General features: G+C 40.1%; 1 protein-coding gene across 3 annotated transcripts in view; it reads left to right on the top strand.

The window, feature by feature from the left end:
• The window catches only part of LOC122564151 (AP-2 complex subunit beta), a 318,942-nt gene that overhangs the window by 293,945 nt on the left and 3,045 nt on the right, over positions 1 to 21,952 (top strand). The window lies entirely within an intron of this gene.

Genomic DNA, 21,952 nt, shown 5'->3' with positions numbered 1-21,952 from the left:
AAAGATTTTGGCTATTTATTCTATCCATGCCACTCATGATTTATAAACCTCCGACGGTCCAAGGAAAACAGCCCCAGCCTTTTTCAGCCTCTCCCTATATCTCAAAGCCTCCAACCCTGGCAACAGTCTTGTACATCTTTTCTGAACCCTTTAAAGTTTCACAACATCTTTCTGACAGGAGAGAGACCAGAATTGCATGCAGTATTCCAAAAGTCCTGTACAGCTGCAATATGGCCTCCCAACTCCTATACTCAATGCTCTGACCAATAAAGGAAAGCATACCAAACGTCGCGTTCACTATCCTGTCTACCTGCGACTCTACTTTCAAGCAACTATAAACCTGCACTCCAAGGTCTCTGTTCAGCAACACTCCCCAGGACCTTACCATTAAGTGTATAAGTCCTGCTAAGATTTGCTTTCCCAAAATGCAGCACCTCGCATTTATCTAAGTTAAATTCCATCTGCCACTCCTCAGCCCGTTGGCCATCTGATCAAGATCCCGTTGTTCTCTGAGGTAACCTTCTTTGCTGTCCACTACACCTCCCAAATTTGGTGTCGTTTGTAAACTTACTAACTATACCTCCTATGTTCACATCCAAATCATTTTATATAAATGACGAACAGCAGTGGAAAGTTTAGACATCTTTTATATAAGAAATATTATTTTTGTATTCTGCCTGCCTATTGTTTTTTTCTGATCAAATAGAGTCAAAGGATCGTAGAGTCCGACAGCATGGAGACAGGCCCTTAGGCCCAAACTGGTCGATGTTGATCAAAATGTCCATCCACACTAACTCCATTTCCTTGCACTTGGCCCATATCCTTCTAATCCTTTCCTTTCGGGATATTTGTCCAAATGCCTTTTAAATGTTGTTAATATACCCGCCTAAACCACTTCCACTGGCAGCCCATTCCATATGCATACCAACCTCTCTGTAAAAGAGTTGCCCCTCAGGTTCATTTTTATTCTTTCCCCTCTAGCCTTAAACGGATGCCCTCTAGTCCCCGATGCCCCAACCCTGGGAAAAAGACTAAGTTCGTTCACCTTATCCATGCCTCCCATGATCTTATACACTTCTGTAACGTCTCCCAAGCTCTAAAGAAAAATGTCCTCGCTTGTCCAACCTCTCCCTATAACTCTCACCCTTGAGTCCTGGCAACATTCTTGTAAATTTCTTCTGCATTCTTTCCAGTTTAATGACATCTTTCTAATAACAAGGTGACCAAAACCGAGCGCAATGCTCCAAGTGCAGCCTCACCAATGTCCTGTATAACTGCAACATAACTTCCCAACTTCTATACTCAATTCCCTGACTGATGAAGGCCAGTGCGCCAAAAACTGCCTTCACTGCCCTGTCTCCCTGTGACTCTACTTTCAGAGAACCGTGCACCTGAACTCAAGGTCCCTCTATTCCACTACACTCCTTAAGGCCCTACCATTCATCATGAAACTCCTACCTTGATTTGACTTTTCAAAATGAAAGACCTCACACTAATCTATATTAAACTCCATTTGCCATTTCCCTGCCTACTTCCCCAGCTGTTCAAGGTCCTGCTGCAATTTCTGACAACCTTCCTCACTGTCCACGATACCACCTATTTTAGTGTTATCTGCAAACTTACTAATCATGCCTTATGCATTCTCATCCAAATCATTGATATAGATAACAAACAGTAATGGGCCCAGTATCGACCCCTAGTCACACCACTAGTCACAGGCCTCCAGTCCAACAAGCATCCTTCAACTATTACCCTTTGCTTCCTACCATCAAGCCAACTGTATATTCAATTTGTCAGCTCTTTCTTGATTCCATGCCAGTTAACCTTCCAGAGCAGCTTATCGTGTGGAATCTTATCAAAGGCCTTACTGAAATCCATATAGACTATGTCTACCACCCTCCCCTCATCAACCTTCCTGGTCACTTCATCAAAGAACTCTAATAAATTTGTGAGGCATGATCTTCCACGCACAAAGCCAAGCTGACTATTCCCAAGCAAACCCTGTCTTTCCAAATTCATATGTACAGTATCCCTCAGAATAATTTAACTACCACAGATGTTAGGCTTAGTGGTCTATAGCTCCCAGGTTTTTCTTTGGAGCCCTTCTTGAATAAGGGCACAACATTCGGTATCCTCCACTCTTCTACGACCACAGCGATGGCTAACAATGATGCAAATAAATCAGCCAGGGTCCCCATAATTTCTTCTCTAGCCTTTTGCAGTGTTGTTGGCTATATTTGGTCAGGACCAGGAGATTTATCCACCTTCACACATTCTAATACATCCAACACCACCTCTACTGTGATATGGACTGTCCCCAAGATATCACCACTAACTTCCCCAAGATATCACCACTAACTTCCCCAAGTTTCCAAGTCTTCATGTCTGTCTCCACAGCAAACACAGAGGAGAAATATTCATTGAGGCCCTCGCCCATCTCCTCCGGTTCCACACATACATGTCCATTTTGGTCCTGTGGATTCCTATTCTCTCTCTCTCTCTAATTATTCTTTTTCCTTTAATATACTTCAAGAATCTATTTGGATTTGCCCTAATCTTCTCAGCCAAAGCTATCTCATACCCCCTGTTTGCCCTCCTGATTTTCTTCTTCAGTAAACTCTTGTATCCACTATATACCTTCAGGGATTCCTTTGATCTCAGCTGCCTGTACCTGAGCCACACCTTTTTTCTGGTCAAAGCCTCAATATCTCTTGTCATCCAAATTCTCTATTCCTGCTAACCTTACCCTTCACCCTCACAGGTACATATCGACCATGAACTCTAGCTATCTCACTTTTAAAGGCCTCCCACTTGCCCGAGATCCCTTTCCCTGCAAACAAGCTACTCCAATCAACCTCTGCAAGCTCCTGTCTAATTCCATCAAAATTCACCTTGTCCAATTTAGAACTTGAACCTGTGGACCAGTGTTGTCCCTTTTCATAGTTATTTAAAAATTAATAGAACTATGGTCACTGATCCTAAAGTGCTCCCCCACTGTCATCTCTGTCACCTGTCTTGACCTGCAGGTCCAATTTTGCCACTTCCCAAGTAGGACCCTCTGTATACTACTTGAGGAAATCTTCCTGAACGCACTTAACAAATTTCACCCCATCTAATCTTTCTTTCCTTTGTTTTGTTTTCCAGAGCTGATTTGCCTCCATTTCACCCTCCTTTGTCATTTATCTGTTTCTTTCTTAATCCCTATGTCTCAGTGGTTAAATTGTTCACCATTCGTTAACCAAGCCCCTTTGCCCTTGCTACACTGCTATCATCTCGCACATCCTGCAACATGCAGGACAATCGAATTCAACAGGCACAGTGGAGTTTGCCTTGTTACATTGGCCCAAAAATAAGGTAGGTCACAGCAGCAGTCACCATACCCATCTGTGGTTTATGCAAAAGGTTACACAAAAAAATGAAGAATCCCTGGAATTTATATTGGTAGTTCCCCAGACAGAATTTAGCATTTTTTCAGCCACATCCTGACTAGATTAATGTTTGAGCATAGAGTCATAGAGATGTACAGCATGGAAACAGACCCTTCGGTCCAACCTGTCCATGCCGACCAGATATCCCAACCCAATCTAGTCCCACCTGCCAGCGCCCAGCCCATATCCCTCCAAACCCTTCCTATTCATACACCCATCCAAATGCTTTTTAAATGTTGCAATTGTACCAGCCTCCGCCACTTCCTCTGGCAGCTCATTCCATACCACCCTCTGTGTGAAAACGTTGCCCCGTAGGTCTCTTTTATGTCTTTCCCAGTGCTTTAAAACAATGATAGAAGAGAACAAAAATAGGCTAACATGACACAAGGAGACAGAGCAGTTTCCTTTTAAGAAAAAGACAACCATCCAGGTGAGGGAGGATGCAAATTTCGGTCAGAGAGGACAGTCCTATGGTAGCAGAGATACTGTTAGCAGCAAATCAGGTTTACTTGCAGTTAAGCATCAATTGTGACTTCCTGTAAAGACACAGACTGCACAGTGCATTTTAATTACAGCTTTGTATCTCTGAAAGGCATTAAAAAGCTGTCCAGTTGAACCTGATGGGCTGAGGCAAAACTACCAACCTTTAATTCTACCATTTTGTATATAATGCTGAATACTTAATGGGGCTTGTCAAACAAACTGCAGAGCTAGGCTTTGTAAATGTTCTGTATTTTTAGAATAAAGCATGTCATGAAGTTATTTAATTAGGCTGCGGTGTGCAAAACTGGTCTATATATTTGCTGTTGTCAAGTTCTTCAATTTGCTATTTTCTCTAAAATGGTCTTAAATTAGAGAGATAAAATTCACATCAGTCATACATCACTAAGCTCAATGCATAATAAGCAATTGAGCTATAGTGCTATATAATTTTACTTTTCAGCACGTTATATAATTTTGATTTAAAGTTAGGATTAATGACAATTTTAGCTTAATTATGTCCATTGTAGCAATTTGAATTTTAAAATGAATACACAAGCAGAAAACCCTTTATACACTAAGCTGAGATGAAGACAGGTTGGAATTTGTCAAGGGATTCTATAAATTATCAGTGTGTTTGATAGAAACCACAGAGAAACAGCATTAGTATCTTTTTACTGAAACAACAGGTAGCATAAATTTAGTGCCTTAAAAATAGTTAAATGTTGTAAGGCACCTCTCAGGCATTATCAAACAAAGATATTTTGGTCAGAAGAGTTTTATACAAGAAAAGGTGAGGGATAGGGAAGAAATTCTAGAGTTTAGGTCCTTGGCCAGTGAAATCATGGGGCCACCTTCAGTAAGAACAAGGACAGCTGACACACAGGAAAGCCGCACATTACCTGTATTTGGAAATATTTTGCCATTCTCTCATTGCCACAAGACCAAAGTCCTGGAATTCCCTCTCCAGCTGCTCTGAGATTATCTTCACCACAAACTGCAGCAGTGGCTCACTGCCAGCTTACTGCTAATTAGGAATGGGCAATAAAACTCTGGTCCTGCAACCCTTTCTATGAATGCATTAAATGCAAAAGCGTGGAAGATAGGAGCTCTATCAGGAGATTATTGGACTGATCGAGTCCACTGCCTCAACTGGTCCAGCCTTTCGGCAGGAAAGGAACTGGAGAGGGCATTGTTGGCCGCTAATGTGGTGAAAGTTATTGGGTTTCGTGATAATCTGCCTCTGCAGTCAGAATCTCAGCTTGCGATCAGATACAACACCAAGGTCATGAATGGTCTAAGACACAGTTGTCAGCGAAGAGATGGTAGTGGGGACTGAAGACAGTGTCAGTCTTCCTAATGGTGAACATTGCTGTTCATAAATATTTGGTGTTGGACAAACAATCTAGTAAAGTAGGAGCAGCAGATGGGTCGCAGAATGCAGTACTGAAGTCAACACTTTAAAACGTCTGGTGTTTGTAAAATGCGCTGTATAAATGCAAACGTATCATTTATTGATGTTCATGTCTTTACAGTACAAATGATTGTCATTGAAATGTGGATAAGAAATTAGAGGATGCCAAGGTAGCTTTGTGGGGGACACCAGTGATAACAGTGGGAAGAGAAACCATAATAGGTGATCTTCTAACTATTTCCAGATAGATGATGAGGAATAATTGTTGAAGGAGGATGATGTGGTGAGTTGTGCCAAAAGGTGCCACATAGACAGACAGGAAAAGACAAAGGATGCTTAGTTTTCCACTGTCCTGTTTAGTTAGGATTTAGTTTGTGACTGACAGTTGATTCAATCCTGTGGTGGTTGATGCCATTTCACCAGGATGCCACTGACGTTCTGGTGGACCAAGACCATCAGAGGTTGAACGCAAGGGAACGCCAATGCAGAGTAATCCCATATCAATCATGCCATTTAGAAGGCTTTCATCTTTTCTTTCCCCTCCATCCATTGTTGAGGTAAAATACCATGAACATTGCTCATTGTCCATTACATTGCCCAGAATGTGAACTTGTCTTCGTACTGTTCAAAAGGACCATAAGAGGCAAGCCTAATCATGTCTCTTGACTGTAGTGTCTGGCAGGAGTCTCTGGATAGTACTGAGGACGGGACCACTGGCTGATTGCCTGCCCTTGTTAGACCAAGTACTCTTTGATTAATTGTAGCACCAATACCTTTGCAATCACATAATTTAACCAGATCAAACTTGTGACCTCTGACATTTGGGGATTCCAGTACTTCATTTTTAAAGCATCTATTTTCAAGTACTGAAATAATGTTAGTGTTATATCTAACTAAAGGATTGAGTGTTTTGAGTGTCACAAGATGGGTTTAAATGTTTTGTATTCGTTCATGATAAAATGTTTTGTTGTTCACCTCAGGATAGCTGGGAATTATATAGTGTTTGGTAGCTTTCCTTTGACAGTTGGCAGGTCTTGGCATTAGTAGCAAAGTAGAATGATGTAGGGAGTATTGATGCATTAGAGATATTATTATTTCACATTCTAATTACTCGAGCTGTTTTGTTCTGAAGCCTTATTCAAAGAGTATGTTCAAAACCTAACCATTGTAAACCAACCTCAGACAGTGACAATGTGATTAGGATTCTTCTGGAATCCAGCTGCATTGGAATGTGTCCACAGGAGACCAGAATACACCATTAATACACCCAGCACCCATTTATTCAACTTACGTAGTAATTATATAGCAGTGTGGTCCAACTAATCGGTGTGGGTGTTGACCTTCCACACAATCCTCCTCCCAGCTAACTTCACCCCATTCTAGCAACATACTTTTCCTGCTGCGTCCAGTCATGAAAAGTAAACAATTAAAAGGAAATCCACAAATAGCCCCATCCTCAGTGATTGGGGAGCAGGGGGCGAGTGGCAGCACATCAGTGCAAAAGATAATGCTGCAGTGTTTGCATCCAAATTCAGTCAGAAATCCTGAGTAAATGATTCATCTTGGCCTTCTCCTGAGGTCCCCAGCATCATAGATGCCAGTCTACAAACAGTGGCTTGTTGGCTCTGTGGTTAGCACTGCTGCCTCACAGCACCAGAGATCCAGATTCGATTCCAGCCTTGGGCAACCAACTGTCTGTGTTGAGCTTTCACATTCTCCCCGTGTCTGCAAGGGATTCCTCTGGGTGCTCCGGTTTCCTCTGACAGTCCAAAGATGTGCAGATTAGGTGAATTGGCCATGTTAAATTTCCCATAGTGTGAAAGGGATCTGCAGGTTAGGTACATTAGTCGTGGTTTAATATAGGATAATAGGGTAGGGGAATGGATCTGATTGGGTTACTTTTCGGAAGGTTGGTATGGACTGGTTGGGCTGAAGGGCCTGTTTCCATTCTGTGATTCTAAGAAGAAGCCGAATGTACTGGTTACTGCGAAGGCTATGAGCCCTGGAAATATTGCATCAATAGTACTGAAGATTTGTCCTGCAGAATTAGTCACTACAGTTAAGGAGCTGTTCCAGAATGGTTATAATATCCAAACATATCCTGTACAGAAACTGGACAAACCCAATCTGGATAATTACTGTCTCATCGTTGTACATTTGATCGTCAGCAAAGTGTAATGGAAGGGGTGATTAACAGAGCGAATAAGTGACACTTGCTGAGCAATATGCAGCTCGCTGACACTCAATTTGACTTCTGCCAGGGTCATTCAGCTTCTGACCTTGCTACAGCCTGGGCCAAAATGTGGTTGAAAGAGTTGAGCTCCAAAGATGAAGTGGAGTGATGCCCTTGGTATCGAGGCAGCATTCATAATGAGTGCAATACCGTGTAGACCCAACAAAACAGGAGTCAGTCAGAATCAAAGGAAAAATGTGCCTTTGGATGCAGTCATACCTTGTACAAAGGAAGATGGTTATAATCATTAAAGGTTAATCATCTCAACTAAAGTATATCTCTGAGATGATTAACCTCTTCTGACTTTTCTGGTACAGTGGTGAGTAAGAAATAGTCTCCTCATCTCCCCTGTAGACCTTTTATCAATTATTTTGAATCTGTGACCTCTAGTTGTTTACCCCCCCAGCAAGAGGAAATTGTAGTTTTCATTTTGCTCAATTAAGACATGTCATCATCTTGAAAACTTCTATTATGTCTCCGTTTAACTGTTTCTGTTCCAAAGGATTAGTGCTAACTGTTCCTACTTTTTCTCGATTTGGAGGTGCTGGTGTTGGATTGGGGTGTAAAAAGTTAAAAATTTCACAACACCAGGTTATAGTCCAACAGGTTTATTCGGAAGCACTAGCTCCAGTCCAACACCAGCGTCTCCAAATCATTCCTCATCCATGGAAAACCTCCCCTGTAGCCATTCGAGGACTTAGATCTTTTCTGATGTGTGGTGTCCAGACCAGTGATTTAAATGTTCTAGCATGATCAGTCCTTTTGTTTATAACCTCAAGTAACCTATGTGCTTTTATCAACCATAGTATCAATATGCCCTGTCACTTTTTTTTTAGGATTGCTGTTTGTGTATAACCACAATTGCTCTGCTGACTTCATCATCATGTGTGCTGAAAAAAATCCATAGATCACAGCTTTTGTCATGTCTCTCTACCCTGTGCCAGTCTTCATTATCTTGTAACTTGCTTCAATTTTCATGCTTTCAACAATTATTCATCTATTCCTCTCCTACCTCTGTAATGACTCTTACTAGTCTATTTCCTTTGCAGACGTCGCCAGTCGTGGTTCTGTCTTTTCCTAATTACATTTAGCAAGTTCCTTTGTTTACTCTCTGTCCATAACACTTCATTTGTTACTTTTTCTGTCTAGCTGTTCATTTCCATTCTCCTCTAAATCCATCTTAGCTATTTAGCAAGTTGATCTTCTCTTTCCATCAGGTCCAAATCTGACATCCATTTAAAACAACTCTCCAAATCAGGCTCTTTTCTAAGTTCTTGAATTGTTTATTCAACTTTCTCGTAGGCAGCTGTCTCGTCTGATGAAATACAGCTTTTCCCGTCAGGTATCATTTTTATTTCTTCATTGTATTTTCCATCTATGGATATTATGCTTCCCAAATACTGAGTTCTTGTGCCTGTTGTAGTTCTCTTCCTTCTATGAATATGTGAATGTTCCTTGGCAATTAACAAATATGCATCTTTGGTCTTGTCAGTGTTCACTTACATCCAGGGTTCATGCTTGCTGTTACTAATCTAACTACTAGTTCTTATAAACCTCCCCCTGTGCTTGCTACAAGTGCTTTATCATCTGCAAATCTGGCTGATGTTATCATTCACCTCCCCAATCTCAACTAGGTTTCTTGTGGTCAGAAACTTATTGATAATGTCTTTTGCATAGACTTGGAAGGCGACTGGTGATAAACATCACCCTTGACGAATTTGTCTTCCAATTGCACACGATGCTAATTCCCTTTTGGCTTGCAGTTTGATTTCATATGAGTTCTTTACCTCCCAGTCAACTCCTACAGCTTTCAGTACCATCAAGAGCTTGATCCAGTCAACCCATTTGCATGCTTCTTCAAAATCTGTAAGCAAACATTTACATACCATCTAAACTCTAAGCAGTGTTGTTTTAATGCCAATTCCTTTTCTCATCTTTATCCCTCGCTGGAATCCAAGTGGTCATCTCCGATTCTGCACCTTTTCATCTGCTCTTTGTCCAATTCTCGACACAGCCTTTAATGCGTGAATAATCAGACTACAGGCTCTTAACATTTCCTGAAAGCTTCCATCTCACCCCTCTATCACTTGTATTCAAGCCAACATCTCTCTGTGCATTATGAAATTTCTCTTCTCTTTGAAGGTGTTAAAATGATGTAATTGCTTTGATTGCCAGCATTATTTTCTTTGCTTCTGTTCTGCCGTTGGCACATTCATCATGGCATAGGATGTTCCCATCAGCACTGTGGGCCTTATATTATGTTTTGGATGGTAACTATTCCCTGTAAAAGTTTGGACAGTGGCTGCCAGCTGGTCATCCTACCATGAAGGACAATAGAGCCAAGCTCCAATCAGTTCTCACAGAAGCCCTGCCCGCACAGGCTGTTGGATAAGGATTTAGAGTAAGAGCACAGCTGATTCACCAGCTTACAAAGCTTGGGAAGCAAAGGCCCACTTCAGCCCACCAACTACAATTCATTGCCATGGCAGTCTTTGCCCACTAGATCATAACGTGAACTGGAATCAGTCTTGAAATTTGGCTTATTTCTTTTAAACAGAAAATATTTAAATGTATTTTTCATGTTTTCTGAGCCTGGTTTGACTGTTTAGAAATCATTGCAACATTTGTGCCTGTTTGTGAGTAACATTTTCAAAGAACAAAGCAGAGAAGTTGCCTCTAATGTAGTTGCCTAACCAGAGGATGCTGGTTTCCATGGCAACTCATACGATTTCATACTCGGTTCGAGTACTTGAGATTTAAAAATCAGTTTAGTAAAATGTCAATGAAGTATTGTAGGAAAAAGCTCTTCATAGAAAAAAGCTATCCAGGGCCACTTTGTGACCATAAAGACCCAGTGTTTGTGTAGAAATGACGCTGTCCAACCTCTCTCCCATACGATAGAATTATTCCTTTAATATTTGATATTTCAAAATGAGGGGAAAGTAGACTAACCCTGACCAATAGCATGAAGATAATCATTTTAATGTACTTGTAAATTACATTGGACCAGGATTTTTAACTGAGGGGTGACTGGATGAGGGTTTGACACTTGCCCTTGCCCATAGACTTCTCTGGTGTGAGAACATTGTTATAATTCAAAGGCCCAAAATTCCTTCACACTCGACAGAACACCTGGAAGCTGTCAGAGTAAGCAAGTCATCATCTCAAGCAGTCATTTTGGAGGATTGTTAACAAGCAGTACAGACTTTGAACAAGCGGATGCAACTAGGAATATTGAGTAATAGAATCACTACAACATGGAAGCAGGCCATTCAGCCCATCGAATCCACACTGACCCTCCAAAGAGCATTCCCCTACACCCACTCTCCTGCAACCCCCCCCACCCCCATCCTATCCCTGTAACCCTGGATTTCCCCTAGCTAATCCACCTAGCCTGCACATTATGGGCAATTTAGTATAGCCAGTCAGCCTAACCTGCACATCTTTGGACTGTGGGAGGAAACCAAAGCATCTATAGGAAACCCAAGTAGAAACTGGGAGAATGTGCAAATTCCACACAAACCCAAGGCTGGAATTCTACCCGGCAGCTGTGCTAACCACAGACTCATGATGCGGCCCCAATTCAGTATTAAGTCAAATCCAGAACACAAAATGAGAGATTGAAAGGTCATTAAGTGGGTTTTAATTTTAAAATCTCTATCAACTATTAAAGGCTGTCGGAATGAGTCTCCATACTTTTAAAAAGAAAGTTAATTTTCTGCAGCAGCAAGTTTTTTTTTAGTAGTAAATGAGACCTACAACACTTCAAAATGTGTGCACAAACTGGAATAAATGAGCCCTGAGCCTTTCCAATGCATTTAATCTTTTTCTGTGGTTTAAATACTGCAACTTTAAACTATTCCGTGGTCGTTAAATGGTCAATCAGATGGAATGATGCCATTTTTGGAAAGCGTACAATACAACATTGCATCTCAGACAGCAGCATCCAGATTTCCACGTTTAATTGCACATGTGAGGTTGTCATAGTGGTTATCTAATTTGCATATAAATAAAGTTGAGCACAGATAGCCTCACTGCATTTTCACAGCAAATCTGGTTCATTATCATTCCACAGGAGTAAAAGTATAGCAACCAAAACAATTGCAGGGGTTGTGAATTGTTAAGTAACAAAACTCTAGTTATCTTTATCCAGCTAACAGCAATTTTCATTTGTATACTGCCTTTATCCTAGAAACTGAAGGAGGCCATTGTGCCCCTTTGAGCCTGTTTCACCATTCAGTTTAATCAGAGTTGAAAATCACACAACTCCAGGTTATAGTCCAACAGGTTTAATTGGAAGCACGCCAGCTTTCGGAGCGACGCTCCTTCTTCAGGTGGTAGTGGAGGGTTCAATCCTAACACACAGAATTTATAAATTCCAGCTTGGGCTGAGCTGCACTGGAGCACTGCAGCAAGCCTCTGACAGAAAGGTTGGCCAGGGAACAAGGTGGAGTGTTGAAGTAGCAGGCAACTGGAAGCTCAGGGTCTTCTTTGCAAACAGAGCGTAGGTGTTCTGCGAAGCAGTCACTCAGTCTACACTTTGTTTCCTTAACATAGAAGTGACCACACTGTGAGCAGCGAATGCAGTAGACTTGATGGAGTGAAGTGCAAGTAAAGCACTGCTTCACCTGGAAGGTGTGTTTAGGCTTTTGGATACTGAGGAGGGAGAAAGTAAATGTGCAGTGTTGTTACTAAAGAGATGTTAAAAGAATTTTGGGGATATTGTTAAAAAAAAAAATCAAGCGGTCAGAAAAAAGAAAGATGTAATGAATAAGTTTTGGAACCTCGAGCCCAGTCAGCTGAAGGAGAAGAGCAACACAGAGATTTTTGGTATCTTGTAGGATTGGAGGAGATTGCAGAGATAGGGACTAGCAAAATCATGAAGGCTTTTGAAGAAGAGGATGAGAATTTGAAAGTCAAGACATATACCCGTTGCTGAAGACCTTTTAAAATCTGTCATCTAAGTTACCTCAACTTTGTCTCAATCTTCATCTGTATTTTTTATTGTCTTGTAAATAATTCTGATTCTGGTTTTATGTAACCTTTTACTGCTACCTCAACTCAAAATCAAGTTTGTAGCCCAGGAGAGTAGTTAATTTTTCATATGATATTGGCATCAAATTCATAGCCTACATTCCACTAGGCTGCGATTTGAATTTTTCCTAATGCTAGTATTCTGAGGCAATGCAAACACTTTGTTAACTTTAATAGTGATTGAAAACATTTTTGTTCCTGATTGTTTTAGTCATGTTGGTGTTTTCAGTTTCAACATTGTAGAGCTACTAAGACTGGCAGTATTTCCTACTACTTACACATTATCAAAATAAAACTCCAACAATTCAACTTCTATACAAGTGATATAATCTACCTGTAAAGTCACAGCTCCATCATACTCCCAATCCTGAGAAATAAAAAAAAAATCAGGAATTCCATTAATCATTAACGTACTGTGTGTTCGCACTTGAGAAAACACAAGGATGAGAAAATCTGCATATTGAGTATGCTTAATAATTTGCCTTTAGTACTCTTGCTTCATAAATTATTCAGAGTATCTCGCTAACTTTGATTATCTGTTTTAAATTGGCTTTTCATAAATTTAATTCTGTGTACACTAGTTCTAGTTGCCTGCCTGCTTCAAAAACTGTTGTTCCCATTTCCCTAATTGGTATCATTTAATAGTTTTTACCCTTTGAGCAAGCTACCTCTTGACCATAAGGTTTCCCATCCTGTATTACTTCATGTCTTTTTATTCATCATCGTTAATGCCACATAATTTTTCATTCAGTATTCTTTGCTTTTCATTTTCTATTGTTAAATTTAATTTTCCATTTATTCATTCATCTATTTAACAAATATAACTCTATATGTACAACTTCAGCTACACATTCTGCTAATGCTGTTTTCTTATTTTAGTGTCTACAAGGTTATTGAGTTTACATTTGATTTTGGAAGCAAGTAACTTTTCATGTAAGAAATATTCTCAGTAATCCAGAATTTCCACTGGTCTGATATTACACCTCTCAAACGCTGTGTGTTTGTTAATCCATCATTTTGCACAGTGTCATTTTTTAGATTTCTTTTGAGGTAGGAACAGGAGCAAGCTGTTCGGCCCCTCTGCCATTCAATAAGATCAGAGCTGATCTGACACTCCTCATGTCCACTTTCTAGCCCTTTCCCTATAACCCTTGATTCGTCCACTGATCAGAAATCTATCTATCTCAGCCTCAAAAATACACAAGCACTCTGCCCCCACAGGTCTCTGTGGCAAAGAGTTCCAAAGGCATTCAACCCTCTGAGAGATGAAATCCTTCCTCACCTCAGTCTTATTCTGGTGCCCCTTTATTCTGAGACTATGCTTTCTAGTCCTGGACTCACCCATGATGGGAAACATCCTCTCAGCATTTACCTTGTCAAGCCCCTTCACAATCCTATGGGTTTCAATGGAATCACCTCTCATTCTTCTCAACTCCAATCTGTTTAACCTTTTGCTCATAAAATAATCTTCCATACAGGGATGATCCTAGTGAACCTTCTCTGAATTGTCTCTAGTCTTAAAAATGGGGACTATTACCGCTTACAGTTCTCCAGATATGGTCTCATCAACACGCTTGCAAGATACTTATACTCTAACCTCCTTGAAATAAGAGCCTGTGCCTGTATGCTAGCTCTCTGTATTGCGTGCACAAATAGCTCCAAGTCCCTTTGTGTTGCAGCTTTCTGTTGTTTTCTTCTCTATTGAAAGAATACACTGTTCTTTTGTTCTCCCTTCCAAAATAAACAACTTCACATTTTTCCACATCCTATTCCATTTGCCAACTTTTTGTCTGCTTACTTAACATATCAATGTATTTCTGCAAATTGTATGTAGCCCTCTTGTAACCAGTCTTTCTGCTGTTTTTGTGCTGTCTGCAAACTTGGCTGCAATATATTTGCTTTCTTCCTCCAGGTCATTAATATATATTGTCGACAGTTGTGGTCCCACCACCAAAACCTGTGGAACCCCACTGGTTACAGATATCCAACCTGAAAAAGCACACCTTATCCCACTGCTGTTTCCTGCCCATGAGCCAATTCTCCATCCATGCCAACATACTACAGCTAATACCCTGGGCTGTTATCTTATGACTTAACCTTTTGTGAAGTACCTTGTCAAATGCATGCGAGAAGTCCAAATACAACGTATCTACAGGCTTCCCTCTATCCATTCTGGTTAAGACATCCTCGAAAATCTCTAATAAGTTAGTTAGACACGACTTCCCTTTCATGAAACTATGCTGACTCTGCTTCATTAGATTATGATTTTCTAAATGTTCTGCTAGTACTTCCTCAATAATGGATTCTAATACTTTTCCAACAATAAATGTTAGTCTAACCAGCCTGTAGTTAGCTGTTTATTGTCTCCCTCACTTTTTGAATAGGGGAGTTATATTGGCAATTTTCCAACCTACTGATATTTCTACAGAATTCAATCGTTCTTTGGTGAATTACTACTAATGAATCCACTACTTCTGGATGAAGGGCTTTTGCCCGAAACGTCGATTTTGCCTGTCCTCGGATGCTGCCTGAATTGCTGTGCTCTTCCAGCACCACTGATCCAGAACCTACTTCTGTGGCAACCTCATTTAGGCTTTTCAGATGCGAGAATCAGTGCCAGAGGACGTATCTGCTTTTAGCCCCGTTAGTTTGTCTAATACTACTTCTGCGGCAATGGGGAAGGCACTTAATTTCTCCCTGTATTCTTTAGAATTAATGAGATGTTCTAAATATCTTCCACTGTAAAAACTGGTGCCAAATATCTGTTTAACTCCTCTGCCATTTCCTTGCTCCCCAAAATTATCTCCCCAGATTCATTTTCCGATGGGCCTATGTTCACTTTGACCCCTCTCTTTTTTGATATATTTAAAAAAGCTCTTGTCAGTTTTTTTTATTCCTTGCTAGCTTGCCCTCATAGTCCTCCTTTTTTCTTTCAATTTAATATCCTCCTTAACTTCCTTGGTTAGCTATTGTTGGTTCATCCCTCTCTCAGAATCTTTCTTCTTTCTGGAATATATTTTGCTGAGAGTCAAGAATTTCCTCCTTAAATGTCTCCCACTGTTGCTCATTGTCATTCCTGCTAATCTAACCACCCAGTTTACTTTAGCTAACTATCCTCATTCATTGTACTTCCCTTTATTTACACATTTGTTTTCAACCCAGGTTTCTTGCTCTCAAACTGAATATTTTGTTCTGAAGTAATTTATTAAACTTGCCTCATTACCCATTACCAGATCCAATGGAGCCTGCTCCCTGGTTGGTTCTGTAACATATTGCTCGAGGAAACTATTTCTAATATACTCGTTGTGAATTCGTTGTCATAGCTACCCTTTCCAATGTAATTAACCTAATCAACATGAAAATTTATAGTCACCCATAATTCTTTTTATATGCTCCTACTATTTGTTGATTTGTGACCTTTCCTACAGAGTATCCACTGTTTGGAGGTGTGTATACTATTCTTACCAATGTCGTCTTTCCCTTGTTTTTTTTTACCAAATGGACTCCACATCATCTAAGCCTAGATCATCTCTGACAACTATTTTCATTTCATCTCTTATTAACAATGCTACCCCACTGCCTTTCCATCCCTCATGTCTTTCCAAATGATCGCACGTTCCCGAATGTTAAGTTCCCTGTTTTGAATGGTTCCGTAATGGCTACAAGGCCATATCCATTAACCTAAATTTGTGCCACTGGTTCATCTACCTTATTCTGAACTCTTCTTGCATTAAGATATGAAGCCTTTACGTTTGTTCTATTATCAAATTGCCCTACATTTTTATGTTCCTTAGTCAATATGACATTCACATATGCTGTTCCATCCCTTTGATATCATGGTAACACACGCATGCACGCACCACACCCCTATCCACAGTCCTAGTTATGTGATTTGCCAGGTCTCTGGTCCCAGCATGATTCAGGTGGAGTCTTTCTCATTGGAACAGCTCCCTCCTTCCCTAGTACTGGCACTAATGTTGCATGAATTCAAACCTATATGTCCCACACCGATCTTTGAGCCACGCATTTACCCTGTGACTCAGGTAGTCATCTGGAGAATATTACCATTTTTGGTTTTGCTTTAATTAAGCCCCTGGCTACTCATCTTCCCTCAGTAGCACCTCTTTCCTCCTCCTACTGATATCGTTGGTACCTATGTGGACCACAATGACTGGACTTTGCCCCTCCCAAACCAAGTTCCTCTGAAGCCCAGGTGAGATATCCTGAACCGGGGCACTAGGAAGGCAACACAACCATCGGGACTCTTGATCCTGGCCCGAGAACAGTATCTATTCCCCTGACTGTACTATCCCCGATTAGAATGACGTTTCTCTTTTCTCCCCCCTCTTGAATGCCTCTCTGTACCATGGTGCTATGGTCATTTTGAATTATGTTGTGTCAAGAGACTGTGTTGTAGAACGTTGCCAAAAGATTTTTGAAATTTTGAAAGTTCCAATTCTTAGTTTACTAATTGTCCTCAGTCTCATCAAGGACCTTCGTCAGGGAGGCAGAATGTGTCTATTCTTTTGGAATAGGTTTCATTATTTTACGTTATGTTTGGCTGGTGAGCCTGTAGTTGCCTGAGTAAGCAAGTTGCACTGTTTAAATACCTTGTACTTAGAGTTCTGTAGAACCTCAGCTGCACTCGATAATCCTGTCCTGATGGAAACCAATGTCTGTCTTTTTTTTTCTCTAGTCACTCTTTGCAACCTAGCCAACGTATCATCAGAGAGTTTTGTTGGGATTAAGTTATTTTAGCTTGGAGATTATTTACTATTCCATAAATCCCTGAAAACGCAAACACCAGTGCATCAAACCACTGAGCAATATGTTTGGTAGAAGGTTAAGGTTTATAAGTGGTCACAGAGTACAAGTTGTGCAATCAACTGCTGTCTCACAGAATATTGTGTAATATTATATATTCATTTTTGGAAAAGACATTAAAGTCCTCGGTGGCTTACAATAAAATTTCAAGATGCTGATGCCATGAAGAGAAAATATAATTTTAAGGAAAAACATGAAGTACTGGAATTGGTTCAACCAGTAAAAACTAAGAGGAGAATTTGGTAAATTATAAGGAATTTTGGAAGCTAAGGAATGACTACTTCTGTTATTTAGTATTTAATGAGAAGGGAATTTTGTTTTGGAATTAGCACAGATGGTTACTAGAACAAGGACTGCTTTGTCACAGGGAGTGATTGAGGTAGGCCATTCTATTTTGTGTGAAGATGGGATGAATATTTGTGCATAAGAGATTAAAACAGTGGTGATTTTGAATTTCCTGTGTCCAAGAGCTTGCACAAAATGGTGAACTGAAAGATCTTTTTCTATCTTGTCAGTTCACATCAATGTATGTTGGATTTGATGTATAATGATTGAAAACTGAAGCACAGAAGGATGAGAATTGCTTATAGAAAGAACAAGCCCTTTCACCATCAAAGTACACACCTTTCTGGTTTACAAGAAGGGCTAATCATGAAAGTTGTTTAGTATACAAATACAGCACATAGTGTAAAATACCAGAACCAGAGACATAAATAAGCGCATTGAACATGAAGCAGTTATGAGTGGTGTGTATAAAAAGAGATTGTCATGCTGCACTCCACTTATGGTGTTAAAAATTCAGTATGTAGTCTTGATGTAGTAAAGTCTCAATAGATTGTGTTTCATCACCACACAATCAGTGATTGGGCCTGGTTTGATTTAGGAGAGAATTTACGATGGCATATGCAAATGTGAAATAAACTAGACACGTTGCAGAAAATAAAATTGCATTTTCATTCTGACACCACATGGATGTCACTGCGAAATGAAGAAATATCGCACCTGCAGAGACAGTACATAAGGTGTTATGGTTTGTATCTAACTACACAATATCTTTTTATCAGGAGTGGTTCACACTGACAACAGCAGAAAAAGAAAGTAGTGTAAACCTTAATATGTCATTGCTAAGATTATAACTAACCTTCCTAAACACTTGCAGTAATTTAGCTTTCTATCATTCTCTGGGTACTCTGAAGTAATATATGATCAATGGATTAATTTTTCAAATTAGGCTATAGAATGCAGAGTCAAGGTTTCATCATCCAAGAGTTATTAACTGATAAGTGTTCTGTATGTCGTGGTACAGAAGCAACATCTCCACTTTTGCATCAAACGCTATCGAAGGCCCTGACAGCTAAGCAACAGGAAGCTCTCTGTCAAAAAACACTGTGCAGTCTCTATCTTTCCCTACCTCCATGATCTCATGACACTTGATACATCTTCCACCTCCATCAATCTGAAGCATTAGCTAAACCTCCTTGCACAGATGTTGCCTGTGTTTCCAATATTTTCTGGTTTTATCTCAGATGTCCAGCATTCACAGTATTGTGATTTTAGTTGTAGCTGGGCAAGTTAGATTTTTTAAGAATTCTATGAAACAAACATAGTCTTCCTGTGAATTCCTCAGTTTGGGGACTGCTGAGTATGCTTAGTTCTTTCTAAGGCTGTCAGTCACCCGATCAACAAAAAGAAAAGTGTGACACTGCATCCACCGAGATGAGAGATGAACCCAATTCCCTTGAACCAGGTTGAGGGGACTGTAGCATCCTGTGTGTACATTCCATGTAGCATTTTACCCAATCCTGGATTTTTGTATAAATTCTGATATCTGAGTTCTGGTTGCCCATCAAACCCCTCAAAAAACTGAACCTATTTGGAGGGCAATGGTTAATTTCCATGAAATTTAAAAAGAGCAATTTAAAATCAAATACAGTTTGCTCCATTCCACTCGTTAACTATTATGTTGTACCCCATTGTTCACAATTTCCCTTCTATAGGTTGAGTGTAAGGTGGATGGATGTAATTGCTCAGATATAAAGTGAGTTGAATCTGCTATATATTAGATGTTTTGTATTCGAAAAGTTCAGATCATACTATTTAAGAATGTAGCAAGCTTTGAAATTGCACTGACACATTTCACTTACAGTAAATGGGCAGTCATCTTACAGTCACATGCTAAAATTTACAAGCTTGTGTGTTGCTGGAAGTAATTACAGAGCTAAAGGAATCTACCTGATGTGAGGAGCCTCATCCTGCAAAAGCTCAGCAATTCTCTGTGCTCATCAAAATCCCTTCCTGCTGCATTGACCTGAAGGCTCTCTGTTGGCAGCAAGGAACATCCTGAGCTTTTGGTATTACGACTTGCAGAGTCTGAGAACCACCTGAAGAGATGATTTAACCAGGGGCACCTCAGAAGCTGCAGAGCCAGAGCATGTTTAAAGAGAGCTGGAGCTTCTGAACTGGAAGATTTCTTGCATCTGCTGAACAAGATCTCAGGAATGAGAGAGATTCTTCAGGGGATGGGAATAAAGAAAATGACTTATGGATAAGGTTCAGCGTTTTGAAAGTCTATAGCTGCATTTTACATGGTGCATTAATAATTGCAGCTTTCTTGCTGTTATGCTAGGCACCTGTTCATGCTTTCCCATTTCAGTTTGAGAGGAAACGTTCTATACAGCCTGTATTTTAAGAACTGGACACAAGTGCTGATGAGTTTATGACAATTGCTAGAGTATATGTTGTTGCCAATGTTTAGCACTGTATTTGACAAAACTGAGCTTCCAGTTCGTATCATATCCTTCATCAGGATTACTTGCTTTCACATTTTTATCATTGCTTGTGATAGATATTGCTCCACTGCCAAAACCTCATCTGTGCCTTTGGAATATGTAGGATAGATCCTGGTATTATCCTGGTCCAATTGATAGTTTGCATCCTTGTTTAAAAAATAAAGTCCCCTTGGAGCATGAGGCTGGGGAAGTAGCATGGGGAGTTGAATAAATATTTTGCATCAGTCTGCATGGTAGAAGACACTAATGGCATTCCAAAACGCTGACCAATCAAGTGGCAAAAAGAAGAGAGGAAATAAATTCCAGTAACCACCACTGGAGAAAAAAGTACTAGGGAAACTATTGAGGCAAAAGGCCAATAAGTGCTCTGGACCTGTTGAAATGCAAGCTAAGATTTTAAAGGAGATAGTGGATGTGCTGGTAGTAATCTGCCAAGGCTCTTTAGATTCTGGAAAAGTCCCAGCGGATTGAAAAAACTGCCAAAGTAACACTCTTAATCAAAAAGGAAAGGAGACAAAAAAAAGTACTTGTAGGTCAGTTAACTTAACATTTGTCATTTGGAAAGAGTTAGAATCTATTATATTGTGTGTAATAACAGAGCATTTAAAAAACACAGTTAAGACTGTGGCGTCATGAAGGGGAAATCATGACAAATTTACTACCATAATATGTAATACATTTTATATGTAATTTTGCCCTTTGGAGTTCCAAAAGGCTTTTGATCAGAAACTACATAAAACTATTTAAGATAAGAGCCATTGTGCTGGATGGAGTACATTAGCGTGGATTGGGTACTGGCTAATGAACAGAAGTCAGAGTGTTGGGATATGAGTATTTTCAGGATGGCAACCCGTAAATACTGGGGTGCCTCAGGGATCAGTGCAGGAGGCGTAATTATTTTCGATGTATATTAATGACTTGGGTGAGGGAAGTGGAACTATTGCCATGTTTGCAGTTAGCACAAAAATAATTGGGAAGGCAAATGGTGAAGATGACACAAAGAATCTATAGAGAGATAGACATAGGTTAAGTGAGTAGGCTGGAATTGGCAGGTGGAATATAATGTGAGGTTGTGTACTTTTGCAGGAGGAATAGAGGAGCTGACTATTACTTAAATTGAGAATGACTGCAGGAAGCTCATGCACAGAAGGATTTGGAAGACCTCATGCATAAATCACAAAAAGTTAGCAGATACGTTCAGGAAGTAGTAAGGAACACAATTGGAATGTCGGCCTTCATTTCAAAGACAAATAAGGACAAACTATAGAAGCACTAGTTTGGCCACACCTAAATTACTGTGTACAGGTTTGGTCCCTGTAACTAAGGGAAAATATAGAGGCATTGGAGGTAGTCCAGAAAAGGCTTAATAGGTGGATCCCAAGAATGAAGGGATTTTGTTACGAGGAGGTTGAGTCGACTGGGCCTCTACTTTCTGAAATTTGGAAGAATGAGAGGTGACCTTCTTGAATAACACAAGGTTCTGAGGGGATTTGATGGATTAGATGTTGAAAGGTTGTTTCCCCTGTGGGAGAGTCCAGAACCAGAGAGGGAATCTCAGATGAGGAGGAATTTCTTCTCTGAGGGTAGTGAGTTTGTAGAATTTCTGTAGAACAGCTGCAGAGAGTAGATTTTTGAGAATTTTGAAGGTTGAGATAGATAGATTTTGTAATCAATGAAGGAATTAAGGGTTATGGAGGTGAGGCAAGTAAGTGGAGTTGAGATTATCAGATAAACCATGATCTCTGAATGG

The sequence above is a fragment of the Chiloscyllium plagiosum genome, unplaced genomic scaffold (assembly GCF_037043375.1).
Source record: "Chiloscyllium plagiosum isolate Xiang-an unplaced genomic scaffold, Cpla_swu_hap1 HiC_scaffold_31, whole genome shotgun sequence".
In the NCBI taxonomy this organism is placed as follows: domain Eukaryota; kingdom Metazoa; phylum Chordata; class Chondrichthyes; order Orectolobiformes; family Hemiscylliidae; genus Chiloscyllium; species Chiloscyllium plagiosum.
Note: the sequence above shows the minus strand (reverse complement) of the source record. Positions and strands in the feature narration are given on the sequence as shown.